This window comes from Gorilla gorilla, chromosome 18, assembly GCF_029281585.2.
Source record: "Gorilla gorilla gorilla isolate KB3781 chromosome 18, NHGRI_mGorGor1-v2.1_pri, whole genome shotgun sequence".
Taxonomy (NCBI): Eukaryota; Metazoa; Chordata; class Mammalia; order Primates; family Hominidae; genus Gorilla; species Gorilla gorilla.
In genome coordinates, this window is record NC_073242.2 from 108582837 (window position 1) to 108592456 (window position 9620).

The following is a 9620-nucleotide window of genomic DNA, read 5'->3' on the forward strand; positions in this document are numbered from 1 at the left end:
CTTTCTCATACAATGTCTGGAATTTACAGATAACACCAGTAGTTTTGGTCAGGGGTTAATATTATTTTAACCACAAGGGCAGGTGGTGGCGCCAAGGTCACCTAGCTGTTTATCTTACTTCTGTTTCTTTCCAACTTTTTGCTTTCTCCCTTTTCTCCTGGTCTTATAAACTAGGGAAAAGGGGAGGCTGTGGAGAACCTGGGAAGGACAACAGGAGAAGTGGTGGTCTCATTCCATACAACCTCTGCTTCCCAGGTTCAAGCGATTCTCTCGCTTCAGCCTCCTGAGTAGCTGGAATTACAAGCACCTGCCACCACGCCCGGCTAATTTTTGTATTTTTAGTAGAGACACGGTTTCAACCATCTTGGCCAGGGTTTCAACCATCTTGGCCAGGCTGGTCTTGAAACTCCTGACCTTGTGATCCACCTGCCTCAACCTCCCAAAGTGCTGGGATTACAGGCATGAGCCACTGTGCCCGGCCAGCTTTTCCTTTTAAAATCCTCAAATCAGAAAGGGTCTGATTATATTCCATTTCTTAAGCAGTAGAGGCTATTCTCCTTCCAAGAGGGAGTTGCAGGGCTAAAGCAAACATAGATAATATGCAAGCAAATAACTGTGGCTCTGTTCCGAAAGCTTTACTAAAACAGGGAGCAGGCAGATTTGACCTATAGACCATGGATCGCCAACCTTGGGTCTACATGGAAGCCCAGATGACTGCCTTTGTTTCATTCTGTTTATTATTGAGGGAGATATGGGGCTTTTCCTCACTTGTATTTAACGATCCATGCTGCATGTCAGTCAAAGTACTGCTCAGTTAAAATTCTAGGTATTTCGGGGATTCTATTTTTCTCCCTCTGCTCTTATATATATGCTTGCTCTATTGCATGGTTTATTCACAGACAAGAAAACTTTTCTTAGTCACTGACCATTTGGGTTTATTAGTAAAGCAGTTCTAATATGACAACATAGTTGTTTTTTTGATAATTTTGAGAGAGTTTCGCTCTTGTTGCCCAGGCTGGAGTACAATGCTGTGATCTCTGCTCACCTCAACCTCTGCCTCACAGGTTCAAGCAATTCTCCTTTCTCAGCCTTCCGAGTAGCTGGGATTACAGGCATGTGCCACCACGCTCTGGTCTCAGCCTCAGCTGAGGAAAAAAGCACAGAAGTTTTTTTTGATCAAAAACTACTCAGCAGTAGGCCGGGTGTGATGGCTCATGCCTATAATCCCAGCACTTTGGGAGGCCAAGGCAGGCGGATCACCTGAGGTCGGGAGTTCGAGACCAGCCTGTCCAACATGGAGAAACCCCACCTCTACTAAAAATACCAAATTAGCCAGTCATGGTGGCAAATGCCTGTAATCCCAGCTACTAAGGAGGGTGAGGCAGGAGAATCACTTGAACCTGGGAGGCGGAGGTTGCAGTGAGCTGAGATCATGCCATTGCACTCCAGCCTGGGGCCATTTGGTATATGCTTGATTGCAGCTGAAGAGTGAATTGGAAGGAGAACTAGTTCTTGGTCTCAGAAACTCCCACCTCTTGTACTAGGCCTGCCACAAATTTGCTGAATGGAAACGTCAACATCTTTCTGGATGTTTTCTCATCTCTCAAATGGGCAAACAGGACTAGATCTGATGTTCTTGAACACCTCAGTCTTGGCAATCTATTTTAAGCAGACTCTCCTAGGCCCTCCCATGTTACCCATCATCTGAGAGCAATGTTTCTCAAACTTTTTTTTTTCCATTATCCCCCTAAGGAGCTTTTTAACATTTTTTTCTGATTGCAACCCTCCTCTTTTTGTGATCTTCAGTTTCCCCTGTGGTCATTTCTTACATAACTGTAAGATTCTATACCATTACATAACTGTCATGTTTTATAAGAATATTGAAACTAGGAAATTGAGTATCAAACTTGGGTTGAAATGCCAAAAAAAATCCAAGTAAAATGGCACATTCCATATTTTCAAATTTGCCCAACCCTATCACACAAAGGCAGCTAAGCGTGGTTTCTGCCCATGAAGGCCTACAGCCTCATAAGGCTTCCACAGTTCAAAGAAGTCCCTTATGTACTGTGGATTAGGAGAAATACATACATGACAGAAAATGCTAACTCCAATAACATTTTCATATTCTTTCATTCAAAAAACAATCCTCTATGATGTTGAAGGAGTTGTAACAAAAGTATATTTAAGAATAACTAGAGCAATTCCAGGTAATATATGTACCTATTTCACTCTCAAAGTCACACGACTCCACACTTAAGTGTGGGCCATGCACAGTGACTTCCTTTTAAAAGCTACAGTATATGTTAAAGAAAAAAAATCCTGACACTTGTTAAAGAACAGGAAACCAGACTTTATATAGGACCACTGCAGTAGGTATAGAAACCACAGCAGTGGGGTTTTGCAATGAAGGTTGAGCTCAACTCCTAATACAAGAAGAAAAAAAGTGGGGATTTATAGCTAAGGATCTATCCCTTGACTCCTTGAGGGTGAGGGAATCAGAGGATGAGAAATTACTAACAGAAAACATCTAGGGTCAGCTGGGCACAGTGGCTGACACCTGTAATCCCAGCACTTCAGGAGGCAGAGGTGAGTGGATTACTTGAAGTCAGGAGCTCAAGACCAGCCTGGCCAACATAGTGAAACCCTGTCTCTACTAAAAATACAAAGGTTAGCCTGGCGTGGTGTCACACACCTGTAATCCCAGTTACTTGAGAAGCTAAGGCACGAGAATTGCATGAACCCAGGAAGTGGAGGTTGCAGTGAGCCGAGATCACACCACTGCAGTGCAGCATGGGCAACAGAATGAGACTCCATCTAAAAAAAAAGAAAAAAGAAAAAAAAAGTGGGGGGGAACCATTCAGGGTAAGAGTATTCTGCATAAACCTAACAGAATTCTTGCTGCAAGCAGACCAGAATAGGTATCACCTGGGGATAGCGGAGGAGCAAAGACCGGATCAGATTTCCAGGATGGGGGATTCTGGCAAAGTGACATAGCAGGATTCCTGCCCAAATTGGACAATGCGGAGATGAAAATGGAAGCCCAAAAGTCAAAAAAATTCCTTCTAAGTATTCTTTCAAACAATCCTCTATGATGTTGTTTGATGTAGGTGGAAAGGGTTTAGAGAAGCCCAGTTAAAGTTTGGTCAAAGAAAGAACCTTTGTCAACGGACAAAGGAAAAAAAAAAAGGTAACTCCACAGTGGAGAATCTTGGTTCACTACAGCCTCAACCTCCCAGGTTCAAGCAATCATCCCACATCAACTTCCTAGGTAGCTGAGACTATCAGCATGCACCACCAGGCCCAGCTAATTTACAATTTGTATTTCTAACTAGCTGCCCAGGTGATGCAAATCCTGCTGGTTCATAACCACACTGAATAGAATCTAAGTACACTTCTTGAAGAAAAACATTATCATAGGAACCATTTCAAGTAAGTCTTCTGCTCCGATCTTCCATGGCCAGACATTGGGAACAAGCTTGCTGACTTTTCTGGAGTTCTCCTGGAATATCCCCTTCTCCCCTAACATTGCTGCTAGGTAATTTCGTACTGCTCAGTATTTCAGTGTAGCTGGCACAGTTTAAGTTTGGGCAGTTTTTAACCTTCAGGAAAGAAAAGTAGAGAAGAGAGGTAAGATAAATCCTGCATTGTCTACCTATTACTAGGTTTGTGAAATGTTTGTTCTTGATTGTTCTAATGATCTTTGAAGGTAACTATTTCTATTCTACAAGTTAGGAAATTTTGGCAAGTTTTTTATTCCTTCCAAGCTAAAGGTGAACCTGCAGACAAAGGGAGTGGGGAAGACAGATTCAAGTTTTCCCATTTACAACCAACCAAAAAATAAGTCAAAGAAGCAAAGAAAACAGCAAGTATTTTCCACTCTCCTCAATTCCCTTTGCCCTTATTGAGCCTGCTGCAAATATGCATTTGTTTTCTCCAGCAGAACTTCTTGTAGCTGTTTGTAGTTAGCTAGCTTGTAGTTTTACACTATCACTTTCCTTCTAAATATTCTTTCTAAACACTCAAGTCAGTATTCTCAGGAACAATTTTAAAGGAAAACACATCTTCTATCTGTGGGACATCCCCCTTAATGTACCCTCGATTCCCTCTTTTTTAATTCAAAGTTGTATGAAACAAGCCCCTTTGAATTACCCTTTATATACCCTAGGCCTTGTGGGCAGGGGAAAGGTTGTCCTTTAGCCCCAGCAGACTTCAGTTAAACATCTCAAGGTAAAAATCATTTTTCAATGTATCAGAACCCTCCCTTGGAGACTGATTCACTCAGAGTGGGGTGGAGCCTAGAATCTAGAATCCACTCCATCGCCCCACCTCCATGAGCTTTGGGGCCCCGGCAATTTGGAAGTCATTTTTTTCCCCTTTTAATAGAAACAGAGGTCTCATTATGTTGCCCAGGTTGGGCTGAAACTCCTGGGTGCGAGCGATTCTCCTACTTTGACCTCCCCAAGTGCTGAGATTACAGGCATGAGCCACCTCACCTGGCCTTCATTTTTTTTTTAATCAAACTGTTCAGTTAGCATCCCTACATCCAAAATGCTCCAAACTCTAAAACTTTTTGAGTGCCAACACGATGCCATAAGTGAAAAATTCCATAGGTGACCTCCTATGATGGATCATATGTGTCTCATGCACAAAATTATTTAAAATATTCTATAAAATTAGCTTCAGGCTATGTGTATAAAGTATATATGAGATATAAATATATTTCATGTTTAGACTTGGGTCCCATCCCCACGATATCTCATTATATATATGCAAATATTCCAAAATAAAAAAAAAAATCTGAAACCCTTCTCGTCCCAAGCATTTCCAATTAGAAATACTCCACCTATACATCTTTAACTGTGGGCAGATTAGAACAGGGCACCTTGTTCATCTCCACATCTTCTATCCAACCCTTCTCAAATGGTTTTAGTGATAGAATAAACCCCTATACCCCTTATAAGAGTTAGAGAAAGAGGAAAGAAACACGAAAAGCGGCTTAACAGTTAAAAACAGGTTTATTCTCCAAGATAAACGGGGCTTCTGCCCAATTTTGGTCAGGAACATTCCCTTTTACAGACTAAGGATACTTAAGGGTTTAGGAAGTGGGGAGCTTATCGTAGGTTCAGAATGTTTCTATGTGAGGGAAAGTTTATTACAGCATTGGAATGTCACTGGTCAGAGGGGAGGCTGTCTTGGGGTTGGCATATTTCTGGTTGGAGGAGGGTTTATCTTAGGGCTGGAATGTTTCTGGTTATGCTGACATTAGCCATTAGGCTGATGTTTTGGGGCTAGATTTAGGCTTTTTTTTTTTTTTTTTTTTTTTTTAGTCAAGAGAAACTTAAAATGGTGGAGTTTGTCCAAAATGGCGACGCCCCTGCTCTGTCAATCCAGTCCCTGTAGTTATAAAAAGGATGAGGGGTAGTGTGTTCTTTCTGGCTAGTTCCTGCTGAGGGGGGCGTGGAGAGTTCTTTGGTTTTGGAGAGTAAACCTGTCTTTGACTGTTAAGCCAATTTTCATGTTTCTCTCCTCTTACTTTAACTCTTACATCCCAAAGTATGAAATGAATTAACTTCTTCTCTACGTATCTAAGGTATCATCACTGTGCCATCTTTGGGAGGAATGAGAAAATAGCCACTGCAATAATTTTCTGGAGGGCTATTTTTTCCTGTGGAACACTGATGGAGAAAGACCACAGCCCAATGACTAGAAAAAGGCCTGGAATGGAGTTCACACCCTCAGAGCTCGTGCAGGAGCCATCTATGAACTACATGCATATTGACTCCGTATCCTCACATGAGCCCTGGGAGGTAGACACTGTTAATATCCTCATTTTATGGATGAGGAAACTGTTGCCCTGTTAAAGCTTAATCAGCTTTATTATTTGTTTCCCATCACTGCTGTCACAAATTGCCACAAACTCACTGACGTCACACAACACAAAGTTATTATCTTATGGTTTGGGAGGTCAGATGTCCAAAGTTGGTCTCCTTGGGCTAAAATCAAGGTGTCAGTGAGGTTGGTTCCTTCTGAAATTCTGAGGGGAGAATTTGTTTCCTTGCCTTTTTATTTTGTTTTTTGTTTTTGAGACAGAGTCTCACTCTGTCACCCAGGCTGGGGTGCAGTGGCGCCATCTTGGCTCACTGTAACCTCCACCTCCTGGGTTCAAGAGATTCTCATGCCTCAGCCTCCCAAGTAGCGGGGATTACAGGTGCTTGCCACCACACCCAGCTAATTTTTATATTTTTAGTATAGACAGGGTTTCACCATGTTGGCCAGGCTCAACTCAAACTCCTGACCTCAGGTGACCCCCAACCTCAGACTCCAAAGTGCTGGGATTACAAGCCTGAGCCACTGTGCCCGGCCTTCCTTGCCTTTTTCAGCTCCTAGAGGCCACCCGAATCGTTTAGCTAATAATCCCTTCCTTGATGATACACTCCAACTTCTTGTTTTTATTTATTTCTAAAAAGCGGTTCTGTAACTCTCAATCCAGAGATGTTAAAAATGTTTCTAGGCACAGTATTAGTAAATCAAGTAAATTTCATGTCCTCTTGAAGGACAAACTTCCAGAGATTTGAATATAAATTTTTATATGTGTTATAGATTGTCGTGTAACAAATGGTCCCTACAAATTAGTAGCTTAAAATAGCATTTATGATGTCACTGTTTTCTTTGCCTTTTCATTACTGTTCTGTACAGACCTATGTAAACAACTTTTGTATATGCATATAGGATAGCTTTTTTGAGGGTATACAGCTGTATATAAAAGCAGCTGATATTAGTTAAGCTTGTGTCAACTAGTTTTTTTGACTCATACATTTGGTACTTTTTCTGGGGGGTGTTGATTAAAGTTGTATGTGCTTAGTATATGAGAAAAAAACTGCTTCTGGCTCTGGGCCTCTCACAAGGTGGCAATCAAGGTGTTGGCAAGGGCTGTAGTCATCTCAAGGCTTAACTGGAGCCCTTGTGTACATGAATGTGCAGAGTGTGACTCAGTTTACAAGCTCACTCATGTGGCTCTTGGCAGAAGACATAAGTTCTTTGCGACATGGGCCTCTCTATAGGACAGCTCACAGTGTGACACCTGGCTTTTTTCAGAGTAAGTGAGCAAAAAGCCAGAGAGGCAGAGCACCCAAGATTGAAGCCACGGACTTTTTTTTGAGACAGAATTTTGCTCTTATAGCCCAGGCTTGAGTGCAGTGGCATGGTCTCGGCTCACTGCAACCTCCACCTCCTGGGTGCAAGCAATTCTCCTGCCTCAGCCTCCCGAGTAGCTGCCACAGACTTTTTATGACCTAATCTTGGATGTGCTATCCCATTTCTTCTCCATGTTCTTCACATAAGAAGAATGTCAGTCCAGCCCACATGCAAGAAGAAGGGATTTCAAGGGCATGAATACCAGGGGGTAGGGTCACTGGAGGCCACATTGGAGGCTGTCATTTATACCCTTTGAGCATTAAGTCAGGGATGTCCTTAATGAACATGCAGCATTGCTAAGATTCCAGACTAAATGGCTCAAATACATATTGGGTTATTCTTCTGAGCTTACTGTTTATTTAGCCAAAAGTTATTAAGAATAAAGTATACTGGGGGGAAGAAAAGGAAGGAAGGAAATTATCTTTAATTCTCCCACACTAACATACATTTTAATTTTTGTCTTTAGTTCTTATTCAAATGTATAAATATTTTTACATGATTATAATTTTTTATAGTCTTTGGTGGCCATTTTTTAACACTTGGCATCATATTACAAAGCATCAACCACATTTCCAGATAATCCTCATGATCATTTTATTTTATTTTTATTGGGATGGAGTCTCACTCCATCACCCAGGCTGGAGTACAGTGGTGCGATCTCAGCTCATTGCAACCTCTGCCTCCTGGATTCAAATGATTCTCCTGCCTCAGCCTCATAAGTAGCTGGGATTACAGGAATGCACTACCAGCATGGCTGGCTAATTTTTGTATTTTTTTTTAGTAGAGATGGGGTTTCACCATGTTGGCCAAGCTGGTCTGGAGCTCCTGACCTCAAGTGATCTGCCCGTCCTCAGCCTCCCAAAGTGCTGGGATTACAGGCTTGAGCCACCATGCCCTGCAGCACCATCATTTTAACATACTAGAGATCTTCATTATCGCAAAATTACTTGTTCTCTTAAAGTAAGGCCTTACACCCTACTAAAATGTGATCAAAATTTTATTATGAATAGATGAAAAGCTGTAGCTATAAATTATGAGAGTAAGTTTATTTTATATTTATCCAAATGTAGTTCATAATAGCAACTTCACTAAATCTTAGAATAAAAAATGAATAAAATGTTAATTTTTTGGAGGAAATGGTTAATTTTTTCTACAAAATTGTGTGACAGCTTTACAGACCTTACCCTTCACAATTGACTTGAACATTAACATCATAAAGAGGGTCCTGTTTACAAAAGAATAGTCAAGAACTTCATGAATTTTTAACAGTGACTTTTTTCTAACCCTTTAATCCAAATACATTTAAGTGTCCATCATCGTCCTTTATCCAACTCAACTGTTAACTAGTTTTCTTCTGTGAGTTCCTTTGCCTATAATTGAAGCAGTTCTCTGAAATCACCCAAACTGATTTTATGAAAGCCCACGCTTTTGGAAAGATTTGCAATTCGGCTTTGCAATCTATTTACATTGACTGTACTTGCATTGTATTGCTAGATGTTGACTATCAGTTAGGTCAATCAAAAAGATATTGATAATGGGCAGGGATAAATCAGAAGTTACTGTCAATAACGAAGTTATGTTTTATGGGTATTTTATAGGTGATAAATTCATTACTGAGCAATTTCATATCATGTTTTAATTCTCCTGATTGTAATATGGTGACTCTGGAGACTCAAATATTAAATATTGGTGTAAAGACAACCTCTTGTCATTCAGTCTTGTCTACAGTTTGAACACAGGAAGAGTCTTTTTGCATGTATAATGATAGTCCCAATAGTAATAATGACAATGGTTACTTTCTATTTAGTGTTCTGTGCCAAGCATTGGATAATATTGATGAAAAGGTTAACTATTGTAATGTAGTGTGAGGGCTTAGGTATTAAAATGAATACGATGAATCAATACATAGTGCAGGAAAAGGTATTTGGGAAAATAGACATAATGTAGTTGGACAACTTAGCTTCAAAATGCATTAAACATTTTTATTTTTCCTTTCTCTTGGGTTTCAAGATATAAGCTTGAGGCAAACTGCAGAAGCCTTTCCTTATCCCTTATCCTTTTTTTTTTTTTTTTTTTTTTTGAGACGGAGTATCGCTCATCGCCCAGGCTGGAGGGCAGTGGCACGATCTTGGCTCACTGCAAGGTCCGCCTCCCAGAGCTCACGCCATTCTCCTGCCTCAGCCTCCCGAGTAGCTGGGACTACAGGCGCCCGCCACCACGCCCGGCTAATTTTTTGTATTTTTAGTAGAGACGGGGTTTCACTGTGTTAGCCAGGATGATTTCGATCTCCTGACCTCGTGATCCGCCCGCCTCGGCCTCCCAAAGTGCTGGGATTACAGGCGTGAGCCACCGCGCCCGGCCTTTCCTTATCCTTAAAATAGACTCCACGGACCTCCCATTCTCACTCTCTTCACATTTATCTAACT